Below are 27,514 nucleotides of genomic sequence, written 5' to 3' on the forward strand. Positions count from 1 at the left end.
TGACGTCAAGAACCGAAACACAGTCGGCCCTTCGGACCAGTCAGGAGCAGGAGGGGCCCTTCGGACAGTCTCTCTTTGAGGTCAGGTCCAGAACAGAGTGCCCTCAGAGTGACATCCGGTACAGAACGTGTGCTTCAACCATGAAGAAATCTTCCCAGCAATGATGGTGTCCTGGACCTTAAGTCTATTCATCTAATTGATAAGCAAGTTTATGAACTAAACTAGCATTCCTAGTCTTCCTCAGTGTCATGGTTGGTTGATCGATTGATGAAATGATTGATTGATTTAATTGTGGTCCTCATTGTATCTGGTTATGGGTATGCACTTTGCACTTTGTTGTACGTCGCTCTGGATAAGAGCGTCTGCCAAATACCATTAATGTGATGTAATGTAATATACTAGGCAAAGGTCAAAGGTTGAGCTTTCTATGGTAGATGTTTTCCCAGTGGGAAACCGACAGAATGTTGGTGAGAGTCCTCTCTGGTGTGAGAGTAAACATTAGAGCTCAATTTCTAGAAGTAACTGGGACATCCAGCCACTCCATCCTTCCTACTGGGCAGAGCCCTGCTTATTTGGTGAAAGAGAGAATTATTTGTGTTTTGCCTTAAATGAGAGGAAATTACAGTGAGGCGAAGCTCCTGGTAAGCAGAAGGGTTTGCTTAACCTGGGACGCACAACATGGCACAGCTTAATTTGCACAAAGCGGGAAAGATCATGGCTGTTGTTGAAAAAAGCTAATAATCACTTTATGCTTCTCCTAATGTAATCTCGTTCTCTTCGGCACGTGAAGTCTCAACGCGTGAGAAGCAAGGGCGTGAGCGTATCGCTAAGCACGGGAGAGCTGGGCTTTCACACCGCAGCAGAGACAGAGACAGAGACAGAGACAGAGACAGAGACAGGTCGGGGTGCGTGGTGAACATCAAGCGCAGGCGGACATGGCGAGGCAACGGCGGGCCCTGTGAAGTCAGGGCTCAGGAGCCCCGGCCTTTCTCTCTCTCCCTCTCTCTCTGTCTCTCTCTCTGTCTCTCTCTCCCTCTCCCTCTCCCTCTCTATCGCCCCGCTGACAGCGCTCCAGGATGAAGGAGAGAAAACAGCCCTTTGAAATCCGGGCTGACAGAGTCGCGGCCCTCTCTCCTCCGCGCTGCACCCGTGACGGACAGGAGGGTCCCCCCCCGCTGTCCGCCATGACGCCCGTCTGTCCTGTCCCTCTGCGGTCTGGAGCCTGAGCCCGACATGCTTCTGATGTATTCACACAGTCAGGCAGGACGGGTCACTGCTCCTCAGAGTCTCTACTGCAGTATTCACACAGTCAGGCAGGACGGGTCACTGCTGCTCATAGAGTCTCTACTGCAGTATTCACACAGTCAGACAGGACGGGTCACTGCTGCCCATAGAGTCTCTACTGCAGTATTCACACAGTCAGGCAGGACGGGTCACTGCTCCTCATAGAGTCTCTACTGCAGTATTCACACAGTCAGGCAGGACGGGTCACTGCTCCTCATAGAGTCTCTACTGCAGTATTCACACAGTCAGGCAGGACGGGTCACTGCTGCCCATAGAGTCTCTACTGCAGTATTCACACAGTCAGGCAGGACGGGTCACTACTGCTCATAGAGTCTCTACTGTAGTATTCACACAGTCAGGCAGGACGGGTCACTACTGCTCATAGAGTCTCTACTGCAGTATTCACACAGTCAGGCAGGACGGGTCACTGCTCCTCATAGAGTCTCTACTGCAGTATTCACACAGACAGGCAGGACGGGTCACTGCTGCCCATAGAGTCTCTACTGCAGTATTCACACAGTCAGGCAGGACGGGTCACTGCTGCCCATAGAGTCTCTACTGTACTATTTATACTTATACAGTATATGATTGGAGACAGCAATGAGACATCCAGTAATGCCACACTATAGTGCACTCCTGGCCCACTACACACAATAATGCAGAATATTTACAGTAGTTGTTCAATATGTAAGACGATTGCCATTGCGCAAATAAAAAAACAAACGCACAAGCACAAACAATCGCGCACATACAAGCACGCGCACACACACCACACACGCACACGCACACGCACACGCACACACACACACACACACACATACAAGCACGCGCACACACACACACACACACACACGCACACGCACACACACACACACACACACACACGCACACACACACACACACACACACACGCACCGCACGCCTCCACACCTCTGACCCGTCAGGACACGGGGAACTCTGAACTACCTCTCTGACAAAAAGGGGAACCGGGGGGTGGCCCCCGCGGCCCAGTCAGCGGCGATTAATGTTATTTAAAAGAAGAATAAGCCAGTGTGACAGTTTAACATTGATTGATTGGGCTGCCAGAGGAGAGGAGATAAACAGGCGGGTGATGGATACGGCGCTCTCCGAGTGAAGACATAACACCGCAGGCACAACCCCGCGCCAGACACCTACGAGCTGTGGGCGGCCGGAGGTTAGCCCATCCGTGCCCACTCAGTAAAGCAGGCTTAATCGCTTCCTATATTTTCTGTTAAAAAGGATGCTTAATGAGCCAGCTTCACAAGCCCAGAGAAACTGATTATTATCTGCGAGTTCCTGCAGAGTTGGTGTTTGTCCAAGTCTCTCCTCCCCGTGCCCAAACCCTCCCCTCCCGCCCGCCGCCCCCACCTCCCGGCGTCTGCTCCCCCGGCCGTCCACTAGATGGCACTGTTCACCTTTTCCTGAAACGCGAGGAGGCGCGCGGTCGTTGGCACCAGCGCGGTCGTGTTTCTCTTCTGGAGCGCACGGCGGTCGGGCGGTCGGGCGGTCGTGTGTGTGTCTGCGGGGCGGACTTACAACCCGCCGATGGCACGCCGCTACCACCGCTAACACCGCTAAACAAACGCGGAGACGCCGCTCAAACACAACCGGAGACGACCGCGTCAGCTAGCGTAGCGCTACACGCGTTCTACAGGGATCAGCCGCTGCTCTCCGTGTTTAACATAATCAGAGCGATACAACCGAACAGGGCTGTTGATACGAGCGTGCCCAGTGGGTAAATGAGAAGTGGGTAATATGTTTTCATGTGTTTCTCTTCAGGCTCAAGCGCTCTGCCTCAAACAGGCTTAACCCAGCTGAAACGGCTTCTCTTTAACACCAATCAGCTGATATCCAAACTGAAAAGCAGTGCTTAGAGGAAGAAGTCAACGTGAGGGCACTGGATGCAGAAATGCATTGTGGGACAGCAACTGTGTAATTTAAGTACGAGAAATGCCCAGTTGCATGCGCAGATTCGTAAACCGTACTTGATTTCAGATCAAAAGACAAATGAGACAAAGCACAGACAATCAGATTGTATTTCATTGTATTTACATGTTGATATATTTCACTATTTGATGATTCAGGCGTTTCGTTTCCTATGGATTGTTCACACAACAGCAGCACGTGTCTAGTTGTTTTTTTTTGCCTCCATCTGCATTTTGAGTCAGAAGATCACACCCTCATTAAGACCAGAGGTATAACTATGGCTGAAATACCACTCGTCTGAAAGATAACAGCACAGAACAGAACAATTATTTAAGAAGGATAGCAGAGAAACTGGAAATTTCAAGTACAGCAGTATGGAAAGAGAAAGCAGTGGAGGAGAAATAAACACCACACAGGTCGGGAAAGGGAGAGAAGATCATGACAGACAAATCCTGAGAGCTGTAGAGAAAAACCCAAGGGCAGGGGTGAACAGATCACAAGCCACCATATGCAGAAGACTTTCAGAGCAGAATTATGGAGGCTACCAAACCTCTCATCGGCAGCCGGAATCAAAAGGTCAGATTAAAATCCACCAAACAGTACAGAGACCAGCCAGAAGTGTTCGGGAACAAAGTTTTACGGAACAATAAAAAAATAAAATAAAAAAGAGGTAGTCCAATGGCTTGGTTAAGGATGGCTGCTTGGTCTTTACTGATCATGTATCCTACGGTCATGATGATGGAAGCAGTTGGATGAAATTGCCAGTGTACAGACAGATTTAGTCTGGCTATCTACAAATAACCCCCCCCCCCCCCCCCCAAGCTCATCCTCCAAACTATCCTACTATCCTGTGTGTGTGTGTGTGTGTGCCTATGTGTAACTCCGAAAATAATCAGTAATCTATGAAAAACGAATGTATATAATTACGTATTATAATAATAATGCTATGAAATAGTCATTAAATCGAAAATACAGTATATTTTTAATGTCTCCGCGCTCTTATTCCAGCGCCTCTGTCTACGGTCAAAATGGCCACCACCCTCCCCTCATCCGCGCGGAGAACAAGAGCCAAGACTGTGAGAGGCAACTTTTTTTAGGAGACATGACAGCAAACTGCGAAGAGTGCAAGTTAATTAAAAAGCGTATGAATATGCATGAGGCACTTGTACGGTTCCTGTAATTACATATTCAGAAAAGGTTCCTGCACTGGCATAAGTATTCTTAAGAGTCGTCTAATTCCAACACGTCTCTCAGCATGGGCGTAAAGACCGGAAAATAACGTTATCTTAATAAAATAAAAAAATGATATGTAAAACTGCATTTGAGGCCGTGAGCTCTGGTGCGAGTTAAAGGAGAGGTGTAATGATTGTGCCTGTCCACACAGTAAAATATTCAGGAGATTTAAAGGGATTCAATACACATTAACCTGCCGGCTGGTTTGTTTAGACGCCGCGTCCGGATGGATGCCAGCAAATCAGGCAAACAAACAAGCGATTTATGGAAGAACCAACAAGAGGAAGTCTATTATGCTGAAACTGAGGTGTGTGTAATGCATCTATTTTAAAAATGGATATGATTAATAATGTTTAGGCGAAAAATATTAATTGCTGACATTTAATATGCTGTACTTTTAAAGGTGTGTGATGCCAGTGTGCGGGAGTGTGTGTGTCTGACGTACAGAGGGCTGATACACGGTCTACATTATCGCACTGAACTGCCAGTGAGCACACAGCCATGTACTACAACCTGCAGCTTGCTGCCTCACACACACACACACACACACACACACACACACACACACACACACACACACACGCACACGCACACGCACACGCACACACACACACGCACACACACGCACTCCATCTCCTTTTCTCCTATACCCATGCGGCATGACTGTATTAGAAGCAAAAACACACACACACACACAAAAGTTTGAACTGAAAGTAACATGACGATTTAACACCAGGCATCCAAATAGAAAACGGTCATGTTCACATCTACAATCCTACATAGCGAACTTAAAAAAAATTCTAAAAAAGCCAGTGCAAAGGCAAATATGATAGGGTGGTTAATCACCACTTTGCCCCGCTAATTTCGAGCCCCTGTGGCAACAGAGCATGTTTAATTCAACACTTTATTAGATCCCCATCTATCCTGGCACTTAGCGCTTTTAGCGCTACCGCGGAGAGCCGCCTTTCCAGAGAAGCACCCTCACCAAGAAACGGGGGGCGCTGCCCCTCCGGAACCTTCCGCCGCGGAGCCGCACCCAGGCAGGGCGACCGCGTTGAGGAGCGGGGGGAAGCACGGGCACCGGGAGACAGCCTTGGCAAGGGTACGAGCTAATGGTCCCCCGCGCTCAGAGCCAAACATTATGCAGGAACATGCTGGCCATATGGAAACGACAAGCAAGTACAGTAATTAAAACAGAACAAAGACAGGACTGCACAGCCATAATTAGAAGACTGATTAATCAGCTGATAATTTTATCTTGATTAATGGCGCTGATTTTCTCTTCTTATTGACCCAGGCGAGTCAGGTTTAGTCCAATTAAATTTAAGTTATGCTGCAGAAATGTCCCTGTCAGACTGTGATGGCCACCCAAGCCTCCCTAATAGTCGGATTGTTCTAGAGAGGGGAAGTCGCTGGGAAGAAGATGGTGTCTCGCTAAACTTTGGGGAAAATACTAGAATTTATTTATTTTATACCACACGCGTGTGCACATACAATCACACAAACATGTTACGCGCACACCCGTGTGAATGTATGCCTACGTTTCCATAGGAATGGGAGAGAAAATTATAAATTAAAACGATTTAAAGAGCGGTATCTCGCCTAGACCTTTCGATATCAGCATTGTCAGTTCCGCCATATGTCCTCAGCAGGGTTACTGTCTCCCTGCGTTATATTCCATTACGTCTCAGCATTTTACACACACTCTTATTCGGACGGACTCGGAACATATTCAGAACATATACACTCGACGCGATTCGGCCGTCAGCCGAACGCATTTCCCATTCCGACGCGGTCGTAAGCGCGCTGCACGTTATTAAACCGTGACGGTGACCCCATCGCAGAGCACACACCGCGGCTACAGGCCGAACGGGGAATAAAAGCGGATAAAAGCGCTCGAAATCCAAACTCGATACAGTTCCGCATCCAAGGCTTGCCCACTCACTCTCCCCGTTCTGGATTTAATTTGGAAATAATTTGGTAAAAGTGTCAGGAAGAGCCCATATGTCATTCAAATTGGACGGCGGAACAGCTCATTGTTCCCCTCGCCGTCCCCTTAGTGTCCCTGCCTTTGACATCGCCTCCTCCATCAAAGCCACGGCTAATCTCAGCAGCCTCGCGCCGCGACAGGTGCATTTATTCTGTCAATTAAACGGAGGGGGGAGAAAAGGGAGGGAAACAGTTGGACGGGTAAATGAAGAGCTGGCTCCCCTTCCCCCGCCGATGCGCTCCGACCCGCCTCCGCCCGCTCGCCCGTCTCTTGGCCGGGCTTCAGCTGACTGGCCCCGCTCCAGCTCCCGCGGAGTCAATTTCGGCGGGGGCCTCTGCCAGCCCGTTTCCGCCAGCTCTTAGCGGAGGGCACCGCTGCTGTCTCCGCCCGGGTGACGCCAGAGACCCGCCGCCGAGCGTTAATTCCTTCGGATCTGTTCAGAAGCGGGGTGACAGCTCTGTCGCGAACGGGGAGGCGCAAGGGCACCCTGCCCCCCCCCCCTCTACGGCGTGCGGGGGCGAGGGAGGCGAACGCGGTCGGGGAACGTGACCGTGACCGTGAATGAAGGCGGTTTTAAGCGGAGCGGTGCGCGTCGCCCGCCCGCTGTCCGTTGGCGTTTGACTGACAGGTGTCAGGAGGTTGGATGTACGAGGCGGTGTCTTCATCGCGGGAAAGCGGAGGCCGGGCCGCTCGTTACCGTAGCGATGACTACCGCAGAACTTCACCGCTGTTGTCGTGTCGCGGCCCTTCGGTTAAACCCGTACGCATTCCGCTGTCAGGGGTCAAAACGACCTGCTCCAGCCACTGCCACGAAATTTCAATAACAACTCATTTAAATAGCACAGCGTAGGCCACGGGGTCTCATTTCGGAGAAGGCAGCAGGATGATATTCCCAGAGAAAGCAGGAAAGGAGGTTAGAAGATGTTTCGGGGTTTTGTCCACGTAGAGGAGGGATCATTTTTCTCAGAAAGTCGAGGTTGGAGAAGTAACCGTGGCAGCTGCGGAAGGAAAGCTGGGAAGCGGTCCAGACCGACGCTCGTAGGCTTATTGTAAATAACCTGGAGGTGACGGGGGATTTTCTGCTCATCTGACACTCTCTCCTTCTTGTCTGCAGGGACCCATGGACATCAGCTTTACATTTAGCTGGTAATTGACCCTTAACTCGCACTCTGGTAGAGAGATTTCCTTTCCCCAGCACAAAGACAATGAACAGGAACGTGATTTAATGTGATACAAACATACGCAAACCGCACATTGGCGGTTACGTTTGGTTGTTACCAACAAGTCATAGTGACCTTATAATGAAAAGACACAGGAGGGAACGTCAAGTATGGAGAGCACTTTCGACACGTAATAAGCACATATAACATGTATGTGAAAGCATCCCCTTTACCCATAATGAGGCAGACTGTAGTGGTGGAAGCCCATTTCTCAGATACCTTCTTTAACATTGAAATGACCAGTAAACCCTCCCTGCCAGTCTGTGTCCAGTTGATGGAAAGCCTGGTGTTTACGGAGCTGTGAATGCCGTGTTTGGAAAGGAAAACCAGCCTGATCGGCAGCCATGTCCCAGAACGTTCCTCACTGGGCGATGAAGCGGTTCGTCAATTAAAATGCAAAGCATATCTGGCAGCGACCAATGAACAATAACAAAAAAGAAATAGATACAAATAAATTCAAATTAAAATATAGACACACATATTGTAATAATTCAATACTGCCTAACAATTCAATGATTTTGGCGAAAGCAAGTTTGAATGATTTCTGCTGTGTTGTATTCTCTCGCTCAGGCACTGGTGTTATGCGACTAGTTATGGGAGAGACAAATTAAGAAATGAGTAACTCCATGAATGACTTGCGGAATGGCATAAGGCGACAGCGATGAAATCTGAATTAGCCGCATAGCCGGGATAAAAATGAGTTATTAGAGTGAATACACACAAACAGGCCATATGATTCGATCTGACACGTCTACGAACAGGTGTGCTTTTTATTCCAAACAAAACAGCCAAGCCATTTTCTACTCCTGTAAAAAAAAATATAAAAAAAATAAATCCAAGCGGATTTTTGTTCTGGTCCTCGTGCCGATGGCAGCTAGCGGCAGAAATCGGGGGATAATCTCTCCTGCGGTGGAGCGGGTGCCTCCGTCGGCTCGGAGAGTGTGTTATTTTACGCCCTTTTGATATTCTAATAAACGACGGCGGTCTGGGCGCAGGTGTGGCGTTCTGGGCAATAACAAGGACTGACTAATTACAGAGGCAGTAGCTGCAGCGGCCCCCAAACCCCAAAAGTGTGTTCTATATGTGGAGGCCTCTCCAGCTCCAGCCTCCGGAGCTCCTGAAAGCGTAAACTGCAGAACTGGGATGCCTTCCAGGTTTACTGCTGCCCAGTTAGAGAGAAATAAAGCCGGCAGCCCTCGGGAGGACACTCTAATGTCTTTGTTAATTGTGAGTTATGGGTAAACACTGAAGGCTTGCGGAGGTCAGGACTGTCAGCTGTAATACTTTTCAGGAGGAATTTATGAGCTGGCCCTGTTTATTCAGCTATAAAGGGAAGTAACAGCCAGAATTAGTAATGGTCTGTTGTCGTCGACGTTCGCCGCTGTTAGCCCGTGTCACTCTTGGCTGGCGTGTCATCTCTGGGGTTGCCATTAGACAGGAAATCCCCCCCTATCCTGCATATGTCCGCTGCACAGTTCGTTAGGCCTGGATGAAGGCGCCCTTTAGACACAAAATGGAGGGTGCGCGGAGCACAAAGGACTGAATCCAAACCAAGCGCAATTGTGTTTGTGTGTTTGCATGTAGTATATTATTATTATTTCCAAACAAGTATATGTTTATATGTCTGTGTTTGCATTCGCATAGGTGTACTTCAGGTGCATGTGTGTGTTTATATGTATTTGTATGCATGTGCTTTCACGATTGTGTGTGTTTCTGTTTCTGAATAGATTCATATGTGTGAGTTTGTATGCATGTGCTTTTGTGTGTGTGTGTGTGTGTGTGTTTGTGTGTGCGTGGATGTAGATGTAACATTACGCAATCTCTCGTTCTCTAATCTGACAGTTATAGACCACAGCTCCCAGACCCATGGACATAGAGGGGATGGATCCCCGGATGATCAGGACCGTGTCACAGGACGTACGTGTCGCTGCGTGTGAAAGGGGGTCATCGCACAGTTCTCAGTCTTACACAAACGGGCTGGCAGAGACTGCAGGTCGGACCTGTAGCAGGGGAGCGAGCAGGCTGAATCGATCCGTCTGGATCACACCACGACCCGGGTCGCAAAGCTCTCCCCCCTCTGCAGTTCCTGCCGGCCCTGTGGGACCCGGCGTTGAGGTTTGGTGAAGAGCTGGAGCGCGGGGAGCGAATAGTCAAGAGTTAAAGGGGCCCGGGGCCGAGGCAGGGAATTTTGGGATGAGTGTGCATGACTTTAGCAGCTGTGGAAATATCTTCAATTCCTGGGCTGGCTGTGCTTGGGAGCAGTGGCTAAAAGAGGCAATACCAGCCTAATGAGACGGATCCTTTATGCACTTCGGAAAACTCTCGGACCGGGCATAGAATTCCAAAAATAACAGCCTCTACCATTCCTACTGAACAACACAGGGCCTGGACCACAGTAAGGGCACACAGAGGGAAACTGTTACTAATGCCAACACCCCCAAAGGCAAAATCTTTTATAAAAAGTGTTATAATACTAGAATGATAACAAAAACAAACAAAAAAAAGTATTGCTAATTCATACGACAGATCTCGCTTCATTGCCGTTGTCGGCAGACATAAAAAGAAACGATTACGCTCGCAGGTCACGTCACAACACGCTGGCCCCGCCGACAACACGCGTAACGCATAACAGGCATAAAACATACAGGGGCCTCGACAAACGCCGGCGCTACACGATGCAAAGCGTTTAGGCCATTACACAATAATGATTAATCATAATGAAAACTAATAACAGACAAGAGGGCTCTGCGTCTTCCCGTGCGTGACACGAGCAAAGTTCATTAGAAACGGCTAATAAGCCGTCGGCGGCTCAAGTGCCCATTCAGAATGGCAATAAGCGGGCCATTGAACAACACAAACCGAGGAGGTGCGGACTCCGAGGCGCCAACACCGCCCTGAAGGACTATCTCCGCAGCGAGGCGCTCCTGGTTCCCTTCTTACGTCCCCCCCCCCCAATGTAGGAACGCCACATAGCCCCCGCAGAGCCCTAGATTCCTGTCTAAAGTTCCCATCATGCACTTTGATACGCTGGCCTGCCAACCTTTCCACCTGCCAGCCGGCATGAAAGAGCGTCTGGTTCCTCTAAGCATATAGAATATGTAAAGTCAGCTTGTGAGTGACACAGAATAAATAAAACACAAAGCGTATTGGAATAGATGTGGGGGAAATGCATTCGCCATGAGGATAAATAATGTATCACACCCAAGTAAACCTTGTTTATTTGTGACTTGCGTGCATCTTCTCCCACAAATTATCTCGCAGAATAGACTGATGGACCAACACCGTAGAATACAGAAAACAGAACTTCAACCTTTTTATTTTTTTTTGTCTGCTTTGTCTACAGTTGTTGTCCTACCTGGTAAATGTCTGCTGCTATTGTATCCTAGAATGCTGTTATTGGCTGCACGTATGAACAAGAGATCATTTTTGTCATGTAAATGTCTTTGACTGTCTTCTGTCTTTAAATCTTCCACACATCAAAGGTCAGGATTCAGAAATATCACCAACTGCGCGATGCATACGCCCACTGGTTTCTGATATTAGCCATGCTCACGTCATTTCACGTCAGTTATCTGGTTGGTATTAGTGTATTGCGGAGTTGATAGAAAGAACGTAACTCTGCCTACTTGTCACTGGCACCATTTAACACACACCTAGTCCGTGCAAATCATACCAGATATAATAACATTTTCCATAATCTCTCTGCAACAACACGTGCCATATTATCAAATAAACCACTACTTCAAATAACACTTGAATGGGTCCCTTGAGTGAATATAGTGAACCAGAGTACAGTCATACTTGTTAAATAACAAAAAAAAACCCATTACTGTTTGGATTTGTTCTTGCTTTACCATGGGAATTACTTCTTAGCAACATATTTTTGAAAGAGTGATGGCTCGAAATCAGGACAGATCAGCACTATAGGTGTGAAGTCTTGCACATAGTGGTATAAAGGTAGATTTCCTTCTGTCACTGTACAAGCTGTTTGGAGTTACTTCAACTGTATTTTCTTGCTTTGGACTACAAACCTCCTAACGCTTATATACCAGCCATTTTAACGACACTTATCAGAAACTTTTGGTTTTAAATGTTTGGTTTTTAAAGCGGACATAATGGAAATAAATACTGTCTATGCCAATTGAAAAAAATACACTAAAATATGAAATCATATTTTTAAAAATACAGAAAGTGAACGTGACTTCAAATATTAAAATTTCAAGTCAATATAATAATTGAGTCTTATTCTAATAGAAAAAAAAAAGATAGATAAAGCTAATTTCCCTACTGCAGGACATAAGGTAGACAGATAACCATATCATATAAGGGTATACATTATGAGACCTTCCGGGGCTGAATCTACATGAAACGGCATTGAGGTTTTTTTTTTTTATGCATAAAGTGTGGCTCTGAAATTGTGCTGGTTCTGATGGTGTTAAATATTCCCAGTGAAACCATCTTCACACTGTAAACCCAGTGCCATATCACACCTATGCTGGAAAGCACAAAGTGTGAGCTGTGTGTGGGTGCAGAACATGCCGCAGCAAACGGCCTCTATAAAATTAGCAACAGCAATTACCTGCATGTCAACAGTGGGCTGTATGTTGACAAAGAGTGCATTAAATACCCAGACAGTGCCCTGAAAAATGACAAAACAGGTGTTGCGGAGAGGCATTTTAAACTTTTTAAAAAGCTAATAGCCTCTGAGCGTTCACCTTTAAAAACCTCTTTATCGTTGCCAGGGTAAAAATAAATTAAAAAATCAGCGGGATCTTGGGCGAGGCTTGTTCGTTTCCCGTTACCCGCCGATTACAGGGCGAGCTTCGGAAACCCGGGGTTAGCCGCGAACGCCCTTAAAACAAAAAATGGGATTTCCGACGCGGCGGAGATGGGCGCCGAGCGGTTCGGGGAGAGAAACGGATGTCGGGGAGGGAGGAGAGGGGAGGGCAGGACCGGGGAAAACCGAGACGGGGGCGGAATGGAAATATCACAACGCGCAGAAAGAAAGGAAGGAACAAAGTAAATTCCATCAGCGACGGGGCGAGGTAATCGGGGAGAGCGAATCCCGGAAGGGCAGGGAGAAGTGGTCACAGGTGACTGTCATGTGTGATAATTATTATTACTGTACACCTGCTCCTCCACACTAATTAACTTTGGATATGCAAATCAGCCCTATTGCATCACGGCCCCGCTCTCCTCCCCTACAGATAAGAGAATATTCAGCTGCTGGATTTAATTAGGATAATGAACGGTCGGACCGCTGTGACTGAACCGGGAGGAGGGGGGAGGAGAGAGGGAGCGAGGGAGGGAGAGAGAGAGAGGGAGGGAGGGAGGGAGGGAGGGAGGGGGGGAGCAAGAAAGAGGGAGAGAAATGGAGAACTGAGGAGAAGGGACAAGAAAGAGGGAACGGGACCGCGGCAGTCAGGGGGACCGAGGAGGCATTCGAAATGCATGTAGGGAAGCAGGAGGAGGGAGGAAGAGAGGGAGACAAAGGGGTAGAGTGAGGGAGAGGGAGAAGTGAAACGGAGAGCGGAGGTGGGGGGGGAGAGAAAGATGGATGAAAAGGAGACGGCGCAAGGAAGATGGAGATGGAGGGATAAGATAAAGGGATCGGGCCGCGCGGGCAACCTCTCCGCTCCCGTGCGCTTGACATTTCTCCCTCTCCTCCGCGAGCTGGCGGCGTGCGCCACGCCACCGTGATAGGGCACGATTGATGAGGTGTCGTTCGGGGGGGAGGAGACAGCAGGTGTTCTGACAAGGACACCAACGCTCATGGTTACACGCCAAGCTACGTGCCCCCGTCACGAGGAAACGCTACTGCCAGCGCTGTTTTTATCTCCCTGCGCACGGAGGGCCTCCTCTAAACCACGACCACCCAGTCCTCAGCTCCACCAGGGCCCGCGGACCGGTCACGTCTTCAGGTCCATTACCATTCCCGTCCGTCTCACGTTCTGTCTATAGGATTAAACTCATTGAAACTGGATGAAGCCTCGTTTTAAGCTGAGGGCAGGGCTCTGTGTTGTTTGTCTGCAGGGTCTGCTGGTTTGTGTTGTTGCTAAGCGCTTAATCAATCACTTAAAGCAGTTAATTAGACAGCTAACTCACCTCACTTGGTTTGGTGGGTCTGAGGTGGTCACTGAAAGCAGAAAAACAAAATCCTGTGGACCTTCAGGAACAAACAGGCTTATACTGTAGTACAGATGCTTGACTTGACCCCAAATGAATAGTCCTGTCACTGGTAGGAATGTTATCAGAATGTCTTCACAAAGGAAAAATAGAAGGCTGAAATGAGACAGTAGGGAAGGACAGAATTTCTTTTTTGAAATGGCTCAATTGAATGCAGGTCACAAAACAAAACCTACATCCTTTGGATACCACAAGCCAATCTTCCAGGGTTGTGCTTTGTTACAGTAATAAACCAGGACGTTTCTAAAATAGGGGCTCCAAGCCAACCAGCTCAACTCAACCACTGACCTACTGAGCAATGCTGCCTGAAACCAACTCAAATCAGATTGCAGAATTTGTACCGGAACATTCCGTAGTCTCAGAAACTCAGGAACAATAGCATCTTACAGCAGGCTGTTTTCAGTGCCCAGCTAGTAGCGTTTAAGGTGTGGAATCAAGGAGCCAAAACTAGCAGGCTGCAAAAAAACAAAACAAAAAAAAAACAACCTCATCTGAGATTTAACAGGCGGAATACTGATTTCTTCAGGGGTTCACAGAGAAAACAACAAGCTGATTACAGCGCCAGTTAGCAGCAGGGCTAACATCCCCAGGTCAATGCTGATCAATTGATCCGTGTTCCCGTGTACATTTTTAACTCTGGAGCAGAGGAACGGGGAGAGAAAGAAAAACAGGTTTAAACGCGAGGACGGCGTCCCCGAGCGGCTGCGGACGAATTGGGTACGCGGACAAGATCTCCTCGAGAAACACACCAGCAGCTCCTACTTAGCCACCTCCCATCTCCAGCCTCAATTTCCTGCTTTTTTAATCTTTCTGCTGGAGCTGATTGATTGGGAAAGGAATGAGCTGTTTATTGGATGCAGGGGAAACAAATTGCTGTTTTAAGTGCGCTGCCTTGATACCAGACATGACTGAAGATGAAGCGTCTCGCCTTCGCCGGGGCGAGCCGCAATCCGCAGCCTTCATTTGGAGCGCTGCCAGCCCCGTTTCCCCCCTCTCTCCGCCGCGGACGATCTGTATGCAGGTCGTCGCCCTCTTCCGCATCCCCCGTCCCGCCACCCGGGGGCCCCCCAGAAACGGCCACGGACCCAAAGACCCGCCGGGGCGGGAGGGGGTTTAGGCCCCGTAAACTGCTTAACACGTACTCCTCAAGAGGAGCCCCCTCCAACAAACTGGTGAGAGTTGAACGTTAGCCAAGCGGCCATGCTCCGTTCTGAGCGCTGGAAGCAGCTGTTCGCGGTTTTACGACCGCCCGGCTAGCCACGCGTTATTAGAGTATGATCTGTTCTGGCTCACCGGTTTGCCACAGACGATGTAGTGGACAGACCACCCGTCACTTCTGAGGGCCAGTGTTATGGATGACCAGTGAAAAATCTCAGAAACACAGTTAGGCCCAGCAGAGATGTAGGTGTATAGAAGTAACAGACTCCAAAGAGCGATGCAACACATCTCCACATCAATAATGTGAATTCTATGCATGAAAACATACAGTGAACTGCACTTGTGCTTGTGGCGAACGTGGTTTGATTTGTACACAGAGAAGTGCAGGCACGGTAAATATAATTGATGTCGGTGCAGAGAGAGATTTCTAGTTGTACTTTCAACATTTGACCCATGTATTAGTTACGTACGCACCGGTAAGTGCCTATCCAAAAATTAGCGGAACAAAGAAAAGGTGCCTTAGTCTTACAGCGCCTAAGTCTTACAGTGTCTTGCTGCAGTATTTGTGTTGGTGTCCATCAGCTGCGTGAGCGTTGTACCCTAAACTAATTTATTAAGAATTCTCAACTTTATCACTTTCTCCTCCAACACTGCCTCACCCTCTCTCTCTCTCTCTCGCCGGGACACAATCACGTGGCCCACTTAATGACAATCTGTCTCTGCTCTCAGATGTCTCTGCTTGGCTTATTTATTTGATAAAGTGTGATGGCTTCCTTTTGTTGCCCTTAATCGGAGCTTAACGTCTTTACTTTGGGATCAATATACTTTATGAATTATTTCGCCGGCATCTATTTTTATGGCTTCTCCCGCTCATTAGCATACAGAGTTTATTAGCTGAAGCTGCCTGTGTCTTTACCCTGTCGCGTGCTCCTTAGGTACAGTAAATATCACTCATGTTGTAATTAATATGCACACCCTCAGCACTAATTAAAACACAGACCCCTCCAACCAGCTGAGCTCCTGGATCTAATGCCCGCATATCTTCATAATGAACTTGTTGTAAATGTGAATCCTACCATCCGATATCATATCCCTGGGAGCTGACAGGCAGAGATGGAAAGGGGAAGTAATAAGATTTGTGAACTTGTTAATATACCTCCCCCCTCGACACCCCCCCGCCCCCCACCCCCACCCCCTCCCCCACAACCCTCCCCAAAAAAAGAGGACATTTTAATGACACAACTCTAATTAAAGCTTCACTTCGTCTCCACCGTTTGCCGGAGAGTTGGAGAGATTGTGCGAGGGGTTTGCGGAGGGGGCCGGTTGCACTCGATGGGGGAATTAGGAGAGGCAGGGTCACCGTGCCTCGGTTCACCGACGGTGTAAATCATTATTTTCCCAGACGCGGAGAAGTCCAAGCTGTCCATCGGTAATACTATGGTGACAGGTGGAGGGACAGCCGTGAGTGAGTCACAGGTGCAATTATACCTGGAGCACGGGGCGTACAATTCAAATTACAACAATACTGGCTACGATATTTTTCAGCAATCCTGTCGACAAAAAGTTGGCGGTGAAAATTTCTGACAGTTCACTTAGCTAGCAGTAAACAACCTGTTTTTGTACGGGCGATACTCAAACTTTTCAAACGTCTCGGATTCAGCTAAAATCGAGCACATAACGGGAGAGGCTCAAGTTTTTTTGTCAGCTGTATAATTTACACTGCTTAAGCTTAAGCAGTGGATGGGTGTTTAGTTGGAGTCTGGTGGTCTAGTGACCCATACTTGTGGTCTGAACAACTTTGCTGAAGTTTTGCCCCCGCCCAGAACACACAGTAAATGTTCAGATACAATATTCTATCATTTCATTGGATAAGAGCACAATCCAGTACTACTAACATCATAATTAACATAGCTCCTACTTTTACTGCTTCTACTACTAGTAACAATACTAATATGACTAACAAAAATACTATCCCCACAGAGATCTCATTTTCAATATACCATGTGAAGGTTTCTGATGGGGGCAATCTAGTGACGTATTGCATTATTATTTGAAAGAGATAGGAATTTTAAGGGTTATTATAGACTGTACTGTATGATTTTAGATGGAAAAATGATTCTTCATTTCACATAGTATAAAATATAGATGTGGATACCTCAATTTAATGTGCTCATTTTGTGAAGAGAAGAGTCAAAAATGTGATTTTAAAAATATGAAATCAACGTTTACTGTATGTAAATGCATCCAACCACTAGATGATTTCAGATTGAGTTACTATCTTATAAAATGGCGGTATTATATTCCATTAATGAGCTTAACTACTGTATGTTGAAAGCACCCATTGATTGGTACACATTACTGTAGGGTCATTTAAAATGGGTAAGAAAAGTACAACAGCATTCAGTGATGATATCTTTAAACTGTATTTATATCATTTATATGTATTTATAGATAATTTACTGAATATTTTCAATGGAATTCAATTGCTATTATAAATTGCATACTTGATATCGTTTTTTATTCCCCATGAGTCCAACAACCAAGAGGTGAACAGACATAAGACCACAGCAACCATACTGTGTGCTAATTTCCTAAATTCATAAGGTATACAGTTTACCTGCAGAAACCAGGCGAGTCAATTTCGCATCTTTGATAAAGGGAATTCATCTCGACGGTCTTTCATTAAGATTGAAAAGTGTCTTTCTCTTTTACATACGGCGAAACCTATCCCCACGGGAGTCCAGCGACACGGCTTAATCTGTTAGAACTGTAGCTTTAATAATCTGGCAAACAGAGGGAAAGGTCAGGAAGCATCCGGAAAGCACACAGAGGAGGAGCACAGAGGTTCCTCTCATTTCACCACTCTCTTTGGCCACTAGTCCCTGCTGTTGGATCATGGTTGTGCGTTCACAGGCAGTCTTCCCCGCGTACCCTTCTCTCTCTGTGGACTGCGGCTCGGCCTCTGAGCTGTGTGCCATGGTGCTGCGCCTACAGGACTCCCTTCTGCCCGGTCCACAGGGCAGGACAGCTGCAATGGCCCTCAGGGCAATTTAATCAAGCAACTTACACATCATGCACATGTTATATTGACCTCCATCAGAAAGGTATGGATTGATCATTTTTCTAAAGCTCCCTTATATTGTAAACAATTCTCTCCTGTGTTTCGGGATGGAAATAATAAAAACAAAAGACAGCAAAAGACAGCAGGCAGGACACTAGCACACAGATCAGCCGCCTCTGCAGTTCACAAAGCAGACAATATCATCCTGATCTAAGTTCTAACTCATTTAAAAAATTGTGTAGGCTCTTTCCTTAAGTGCACAATTTTAGGATAAGCAACCATGAGAAGTACAGTATACTCCAAACTGACAGCAGAAGAACAGCATCAGGCACTTGGTCGAGTTCACATGCTACGCCTACCACTCCTAACAACTGTATTCTTGAATACCACAGATATTAATTTGCACCTAATGAAGAGATATACCCAGCTCAATGTGGTTAACACTGAAGACTCTCCCTCGTGCATTGCTCCAGTATAAAGTGTTCTGATTGGCCATCCCATTATAAACACTGATGAAGAGGCCTGGACCAGCAGGACCAGCAGGAGAACCTCCTGATATCACTAACCAACACAACCAATACCTCCCTAAAACAATGCAGACCTGACACGTCTGTTCAGAAACCATTTAGTATGCAAGAACCCCATTTTTCTGTCAATAGATGAGATCCCATATTTGCTAAAAACTCACTTACAAAATGTAGCAGCTCAGTAAATCATGTTCTTCTTTGTTCCAAAGCTATAGATCCCAAAGATGTCCATAACCTTTTCAGTTTAAAAGGTTTAACAGTTTAACAGGCAGACAGACAGCGATAATCATATAATCATACTACATCTACTAGTGGTGGGGGTTAAACTGATGCCCCAGTAGTCACTTATCAGCAGCCTCTAGTGCAGGCCAGCTCATTGAAATTAATGCTAATGATTGACGCAATTGAATCCCATTTTCATTTTGGCAGGGGATGATACTGGAAGCCATTTTGTTTTTCATTTTAACTTCGGTTAAACAAATTCTAAACAAAACAAGGACAAGACAACATTTAACATAAACTTCGGTTGAAAACTTAAATTGCTAGGCGTCCCTCTGCGTGATTCTTTTTATTCATGACACAGTGAAACGCGCAGTCCGAGTTCAGACTAATGAATAATGTTTTTAATTTGGTTATAGTATATTAATGTCAGAGACACAGGTCCATTAATCAACTTAAAACACAACAGTGTGCTCAGAGAAATGTCTGTCTCTCCTCTGGTAATAAGATCACATGCATTTTAAAGTCCTGCCATTATCACCGTGGGTTCCCAAGCTGAAGTCAAAATGCTAAAAATGATTTTCATTCCAAACTCATTAATATGCAAAATTATTCAAATTAGATTGTAATTAAGCATCTACTCAGTAGAAACCCTTTTCATGATAATTTATGATAAACTCTGTAGCCGCTTTGATTGAGATTGATTTTTGGTGCCTGGTAGCTGTCATGAATACAAAGCTACACCTGAAAAAAAGAGAAAAAAAAGCATTTTTTTAAACACCCAAGGTATTATTCCGTGAGTAGTTATTTTGCAATCATCTTGGGAGAATATCAAAAATAAAAACCTATGGAAAAAAAAAACTAAAAAACTAAAAAAAAAAAATCTATTATATACACTGGTACACGAAACACAGAGACACACAAAAAAACACTAAATGATAAGCAAACATGATCTCCTTTCCCTGCCGTTCTATATCACCTCAAAGAGAAATAATTAATTTCTATAACAGTCTTACAATGCTTACTTTCAAGCTGAAGATAATAGAAACAGCATTTAAAATCTGCATAATTAACACGCACCTAAATGATCCTCCACTTGTCCTAATGTGTAGGAAAAATAAAAGGTCTCAGATATGAAAAGCTATGCTATGAAAAAAAAAAAAGAGTGCTTAAATCCTGTAAAAATGTCCGGTCTCAGACTAGCTCACATTCACCGCGTCTGGGGAACAATTAATTTGTGCCTTCTGTATTAACGGAGCACAAACATATGTGCACGCGTGACTTGGACGGAGCAGAACCCGGGGAGAAAAGGACCGGGGATATGGTACAGTTCACTCCTGCTCTTCAGACGTGGGTATTAATAACCCACAGGAGGGCATCTCGCTGTAGAATTAGAAGCGACTGCTAACTCACCGGATGCCCACTGGGCAGCATTCAGCCTCTAATGGTCTCTAATGCTGTGTTTATGATCTAATGGCTCTAAAATAAAGATACAATATTGGGAGGCAATTGAAAGGGCACGTCTAATGAGGAAGGAGGACACGGACTTAGTCTCCCCAGGACTCTGGCTGCTTGGTATGCGCGCGGTGGAGGGTGGAGACGGGCAGGAACTCGTCTGGAGGAGGCAGGGCGGGCGGGTGGTGCTGGAGCAGGGGGGAGAGTAGAGGGCGGAGGGTGGAGGTGGGCAGGACCTCGTCTGGAGGAGGCAGGGCAGGTGGTGCTGTAGCGTGGGGGAGGGTGGAGGAGGCAGGGCGGGTGGTGCTGGAGCGTGTGGGAGGGTGGAGGAGGCAGGGCGGGTGGTGCTGGAGCGTGTGGGAGGGTGGAGGAGGCAGGGCGGGTGGTGCTGGAGCGTGTGGGAGGGTGGAGGAGGCAGGGCGGGTGGTGCTCGAGTGTGTGGGAGGGTGGAGGAGGCAGGGCGGTTGGTGCTCGAGTGTGTGGGAGGGTGGAGGAGGCAGGGCGGGTGGTGTGGGAGGGTGGAGGAGGCAGGGCGGGTGGTGCTGGAGCACAGGGGAGAGTGGAGGAGGCAGGGCGGGTGGTGTGGGAGAGTGGAGGAGGGTGGAGGAGGCAGGGCGGGTGGTGCTGGAGCGTGTGGGAGGGTGGAGGAGGCAGGGCGGGTGGTGCTGGAGCGTGTGGGAGGGTGGAGGAGGCAGGGCGGGTGGTGCTGGAGCGTGTGGGAGGGTGGAGGAGGCAGGGCGGGTGATGTGGGAGGGTGGAGGAGGCAGGGCAGGGTGGTGTGGGAGAGTGGAGGAGGGTGGAGGAGGCAGGGCGGGTGGTGCTGGAGCATGTGGGAGGGTGGAGGAGGCAGGGCGGGTGGTGCTGGAGCGCGGGGGAGAGTTGCTGAGAGGACCGGCTCGTCCGCTCCAGAACGCGGCATGCTGGGAGAGGAGGGAGCGCCGACACAAAGCTCCGAACAGCGGAGAAAGCGCTTCAAAAAGAGTTCTCTTGCCATCTCTACCTCCCCCACGGTTACTGTGGTGCAGATGTGTTTGTGTGCAGACTAACCCACCCCTCCATCTTAATGACTCCCCAAACTACTCTGTGAGCAAGCTGTGTGTGTGTGTGTGTGTGTGAGTGTGTGCCTGTGTGTGCGCGTGTTGAGTGTTGTGTGTGTTGTGTGTGTGGGCTGGGGCTCTGAAAAGTGTATGAAGACGCCAATGATAATAGTATCCACAATGAAATGACTCAATAAAACAACATGCATTCCTCCATTTGAGAACAGCCATGAAAACAGAAGAGGAAAATAAGAGCTAAATTCACAGTGCATCTGAAGTACCTTCCATATGAGTGTGGGTTAAATAAAAAGCCCAGGACACTCTGTGAGCGCACGCAGCCTGTAAAACAGCCTCATCGCTGACATGCCCAACATTTCATAAACCTTTAAGGTAACAGTATCCTTTTTTACATCAGGCAAAGTTTTGTCAAATAAAAGCAGTGCAGAGTGCATTTTCATATTTCTGCAAAATTAACTTCCGTAACCTCACATACATCGACGTCCTGGTAACTGGGAGGACTGCCCCCCAGTACAGTGCCTAATCTGGCTCACGGAGCTCCCCTCTCTGTCACTCCCTCCCTCCCTCCCTCCTGCTGGAGCTCACAGAGCTCCGTAGAGAAGAGTCTAATCCAACCCACGTCCCCTCCAGGTCCTGGGAATGTTCCACTGCCTACACCTGTCAGCCCTGCGATCAGTTTAGCTTCAGCTCCACTCCCTCTTCCTCTCCCTCCCTCCCTTTCTCTATCTCTCCCCCTCTCTACTCCCCCAATACTCCTCCTCTCTCTCCTTCTCTCTCCCTCTACTCTCGTCATTTCTTCATCCCTCCCTCACTCACTCACTTCCTCTGGACAGTGGGAGGACTTGATACAATTCCCAATCAATCTATTAAACGCCATACAGCATAGCGCGCTTCACAAAGCAAGAGTCAATATCCGTATCAATAATTCGAGTAATCAAGCGATACGATTTAACACGAAGATCAGAGAAGAGACAGAGGGGCAAGAGAGTCACTGCAGTACTTTCAACCAACGACTGATCTGAAATATCACTGACAGTAATAAAACCGCTTCAATTATCAGAGAGTAAGATATCACTTACATTATTTCCTCATGAGAACGGGCTTTTGAAACTAGGAGACGAGCTAAAAATATGTCTTTTTAATGTTCGGAGATATTATTTCTAATTCTGCACAATAGCCTAAATGTTGATGAATTCAGAGCTCTGTAGAAAAAAGTAGTGTGTTTGTTTGTCCTGTTGTACACCAACAGCTCAGTCTCGCAGTGTCTGGCATACAGTGGCTTCAGAAAGTAGCCACTGTTTTGCACACTTATTTATTGTGTTGTAGATTTCATTTTAAATGGATAAAATTGCCCCATTTTTGCCCATCAATCTACACTTAATAACCCATAATGACAAAGTGAAAACATGTTTTTATACATTTTTGCAAATGTATAAAAAATCAAAAACTGAAATCAGGCTCTATGACAGAAAGGTGCGGACTGACAGGAGCGCGGCACCGCTCCCTGTTCTGAGCGTGCTCAGAGAGGAGAGGGTGAAGGCGGCACGTCTACGGGCCTGTCTCTGATCTGTAATACAGGGCCACGACCTGGACACTGCACCGCACTTAACAACCAAAGAGCGCGGAAAAACACAGGCCAGCGCCCACAGGCTCACACACGCTGCCAATGATGATGCGGTGTGAAATGAACTTCGACCCCAGTGAAACGCAACGGCAAGGTGGCGTGTGTGATTAAGGTATCAAATTCCACGTCCGTGCGCTGTAGGAAAAAACACCCTCCACAGACCTAAGTTAATATCGAAACAATATGTGTTGCATATGGGTATTTATGGGTATATATTAAACAAAAACACTTACATTTATGGGCAAGTACCTTCACTGCCATGACAGGCTGAAGACAAGGAGCGCTGGTTTCTTCTGCAAGGTTAGGCGAATCATGCTGAAGCTCACCTGGAGAAACAGACGTAATAAAAGTGTTAAATCTTAATGATAAGTTTATGAAGTGAAAACACAGCCTTATGAAACACAGGGGAGACCAGAACAGAGTGAAAACAGCTTATTCCGCAAATCAGTCTGGCGAAAGGATCCTTCCTCACTATCCGCAAAAATGTATTGTTGTTTTGTCGCTCTGTGCCCCAGCACATGGGATTTCAAATAAAACAACGACGATGAGGTTAAGGTGTAGACCAGAGGTCACCAACCCTGGTCCTGGAGAGCTACTGGGTCTGCTGGTTTTTGCTGTTACTCTGCACTTAATTAATCACTTAGAGCAGATGATTTCACAGCTAACTCACCTCACCTGGTTACCTGGGTCTTAACAGGGTGCTGTTTCTAAGGTGAAAACAAAAACCAGCAGACCCAGTAGCTCTCCAGGACCAGGGTTGGTGGCCTCTGGTATAGACCATCAGCTTAAATTTAAGGGTCCACCCATTTTGGTGAGGCAAAAGTAATCAGGCAAATTAGCATAGAACATTCCACTTTTTGGCCATGAAAAACCCTTTGGTTGTGTTCGCTGTTATTCTCCTGCTCTGTGCTCCTCAGAATTCACCCTGCTGCTGCCACATCAATGGACGCTAGTGAGCCAGTTCCAGTGGCTGCCATACATGCCCAAGCCATAACACTACTCTACCACCATGTTTCATGAGCAGTTTCTCTCTTTCTCCACACTTTTATCCTTTCGATCATTTTGGGACTGTTTAACACACATCTCATCGATCAATAAATTTGTTCCAGAAACCTATTTTCAATGTACTCTTTTAGCAAAACTTGGCCATTCTGTTCTTGAGGCTTACCACTAGTTTGCATCCTACACTGGACTGTCTGTGATCATGCTAGTATACAACACACACACACACACACAAACACACACACACACACACACACACAGACAGTATACCGCACACGTGTACAGTTGGGGGTTCCATATTAAACCATAATGGAGTAAATAAGAGTAGATGCAGGTGTTCTAGGGTTCTGCTCTCTCCGGTGGGGGCCCGGTTGCCTGTCCTGTCTCGACACACTCGGGGTAGCGTCAAGCGGCGGGGCAGGACCGTCAGCCCCCCCCGACACGGGGCCAGGGACGAGGCTGCGGTGACAACAGGCGCGAGAGCGCGGCTCCGGCCGCGCCGTCAGACAGCTTAATTAACCCGGGGAAAATAGGATTCGCCCAGGCGTAGGAGGTCACCGCCCGCCTCCACCGCGGGCTGACGGTCCGGCGACAGCGGGCTGGCAGGCGTGAATTCCCCATCTCTCCCCCGCCGCTGCGCTCTCCCCACCACGGCGCTCTCCGCGGCGCTGCCTTCACAACACGCCGCGCCGGGTCAGAGCTCCAGGCCCCGCCTCCCTTTCCCCGGGCCCCGCGCGGGCTCCGGAACGTTCCGGCCGGAGAGGGACGTACGGACAGACGAGTCAGACAGGCACACACTCACAGGAGCGCTCGTACAAACTCGCTTTTGTACCTCAGAGGGGGTGCGAGAAAAAGACAGGGAGAGGGAGAAGGCCTGCTAAAATATATATATTTGCACATTCAGAAAATTAGCTATTTCACCAGCCTCAGATTTTGCCCCAGCCTCAATGCTCTGGAGCAAAAGCAACGCAGCACGGAAAAACAAGAACAAAACCGTAAACAAAACATTTTCTCACTCTTTAGGGAGCAGAAGAGAGAGCATGAGAGGAAGAGAGAATGAGCGAGGGAGAGGAAGAGAGAGGGAGAGAGAGAGAGCAGGGTGTAAGGGGTTGGGAGAATTCAGACATCCCAGAGCTCTAAACACTGGCTTACTTCCCTCGGAGTCTGTCTGTTTTTTTTTGTCCTTTAATGCCGTGATACTCAGTGCACAGAAGGTCAAATGCTAGCCTGCCACCAGGTCCCAAAACAACAGGCTGTTATGTTTTGTTAAGTGAGCAACATGTCAGCCTTCACAGTTAGCCCTCTCTGCTCTGCAACAAAACTCCCTTCTCAAGTACCACTGCGACGGTCTCCCACAGAAACACGGGCAAAGAGAACACAAGATGGAGGCAGGGAGAGACGAGACTGAGGTCACCGTTGCAGGAGGAAAAGGAAAGATGACTGAATAGCCAGAAGAGGAAGAAGAAAGGGAGCAAAGCTAAAGGGTTAACAGTGGACCAGGTGAGAAAAAGAAACGCTATCAAAGACAAATTGCCATGGATTATCCAATCAGCCATCAATTTTTCACAAAACCAACTACGTTGAAGGCAACATCAAAGGTCCTTTCTTTCAAAAAACTTTCAAAAGAATGGAAAATTCTAAAAGGACAACCCGATTATGCTAAAGCAATTCTTCACCTGACACTATTGATGCCCTTGCGGTTTAAAAGCAAGGTGCCACCTTCACCTTTTTGTCGAGCTAATGATAGAGTATTTATGATAAATGAAATATAATTTGCGGTCAGTTTCTGACTGACTACAATTTGAGGTGACACCATGTATTCATGATGAAATATCCCTCTGTAAGGGATTTTCAGAAGGAAAGGAGAATTAGAGGCACTTTATTTTTTTGAATTGGCCCTGAACAGCATTTCAAAAAGGGAACTGAGGACTGCTTTGTACTTATTTATTGCAGAGTTCCCCGTTTCAAACTGAAAGGAAGCCAACTATTGTATAATTTCTTTTACTTCTGACTAGAAGCGAGTGGAGAATAATTTTTCTGGTTTTGTCTTTTAGAATAGGGGTGAAGGGGGAAAAAAAAGGCAGTTGAAAATGCTTTCATTTAAAAGCAAACAAGAAAAAAAAAAAAGAAAAAAATTGAAAGGCCTGTGGCACTGGTTTCTTGCCAGCCGGGATAAATGGCTGGGGCCAGCGTTATTGGATTTGGGAAAAGGGCTTGTGATGAAACACGGATTCACTGCTTTGATCAGAACTCCATTACACCAAGTAGACTCATTATAAACAGCACACATATAGGAGCAGGGGCATTTTTAATCACCAGGACATTTTTTCTTCCAGGGGAATCCTTCTTGTTTCTATTGAAATACATTCATAGGCTAATCGTTTTTATATGGACTCTGTATTTGCTGACAAAGAATCTGAAGACAGGATTTCTCCTCATCCCACAAGGTACACTTTAGTTTTTGTTAGATTGCTTCCCTGGTGTAAAATCCAGCTATGACCAGTTTGAAATACCAGCTACCAGCTGTTTCAAAACATAGCTAGAGCCGGTCAGACCATGTTGAGCGTAGAGCTGGTCTAACCGGACAACCAGCTACCAGCTGTTTCAAAACCCGGCTTGAGCCGTTTCTTCAGCAGGGTTGGCTGCAGGCCTTGTCAAGCTTTGCCCATTTTAACTTGCTGCCATCTTAATGAGGCTCATGGCCAATGGACGCTTTGCCTTCTGAAATTCAAGAGAATGGACTACTCTACGTGCTGAATATTAATATTATCTGACTGGCAACATCTTGGATTACAGGTATATTACATTACTTAACATTACATTCACACAGAACTTGCTCTTACCCGTCCCATGGGCACCTGGGAAGTTGTCTGGAGGACCTGATGCCCACACAGCCCTGAGCAGCAACCACTGCTGGGACAAAGCGAGTTGGGTGCCACTATAGCAGACTCATACACTTCATAAGCTAATGACATTAATGAGGCTTAAACAGGCAAACTCAGGGCCCAGTTTGTGCTGGTGTTGAGCTCTTTTACCTGCTGAACCACACAGGAATTTTTTTTTTTACTTATATGGCTGAAACACAAAACAAGGATGGATATCTTCATGGTTAAAATTGTGTAATTGCAAGGATTACCACTGGTTGTACACAGAAAAGTCCTGGCTTGTGGTAAAGAAAGCAAGCGGTCATATTCGAGAAGTACATCAATTGGATTACAGCACTTCGGATAAAGGCGCTAAATGAATTCCAACCATTTACCATTCACATCTGATTTACTGGATACTTGATAAATTCAACGCCACTTTTGTTTTATTGTCAGATCTATCAACATATGTTAAACTACTCTTCCTAGCAAATAAATATTTAAATAATGTTTTCTAACAACTATTTTTCTAATGTGAGCATCAGAGCTAACAGATGGTCACCGCCCAATCTTCGCACCATTACGGCGTCTCGGAATCCGTAGAGCCGAGGAGCCAGCGCATTTGCATACGGGGGGAGGGGGGATGACGCGAGAATGACACGGAGTCAGGAGGACTGACAGCCGTGGTG

General features: G+C 47.1%; 1 long non-coding RNA gene across 1 annotated transcript in view; it reads right to left on the minus strand.

Moving 5' to 3' along the window:
* Positions 1-3,410: 3,410 nt before the first annotated feature.
* The window catches only part of LOC133117987 (uncharacterized), a 29,726-nt gene continuing 5,622 nt past the window's right edge, over positions 3,411-27,514 (minus strand). The window contains exons 2-3 of the long non-coding RNA XR_009706351.1: positions 23,193-23,285; positions 3,411-3,528 (exon numbers count right to left, since the gene is read on the minus strand). This is a non-coding gene — a long non-coding RNA (uncharacterized LOC133117987). The remainder of the gene's footprint in view (positions 3,529-23,192; positions 23,286-27,514) is intronic.

Source organism: Conger conger, chromosome 18 (genome assembly GCF_963514075.1).
Source record: "Conger conger chromosome 18, fConCon1.1, whole genome shotgun sequence".
Taxonomy (NCBI): domain Eukaryota; kingdom Metazoa; phylum Chordata; class Actinopteri; order Anguilliformes; family Congridae; genus Conger; species Conger conger.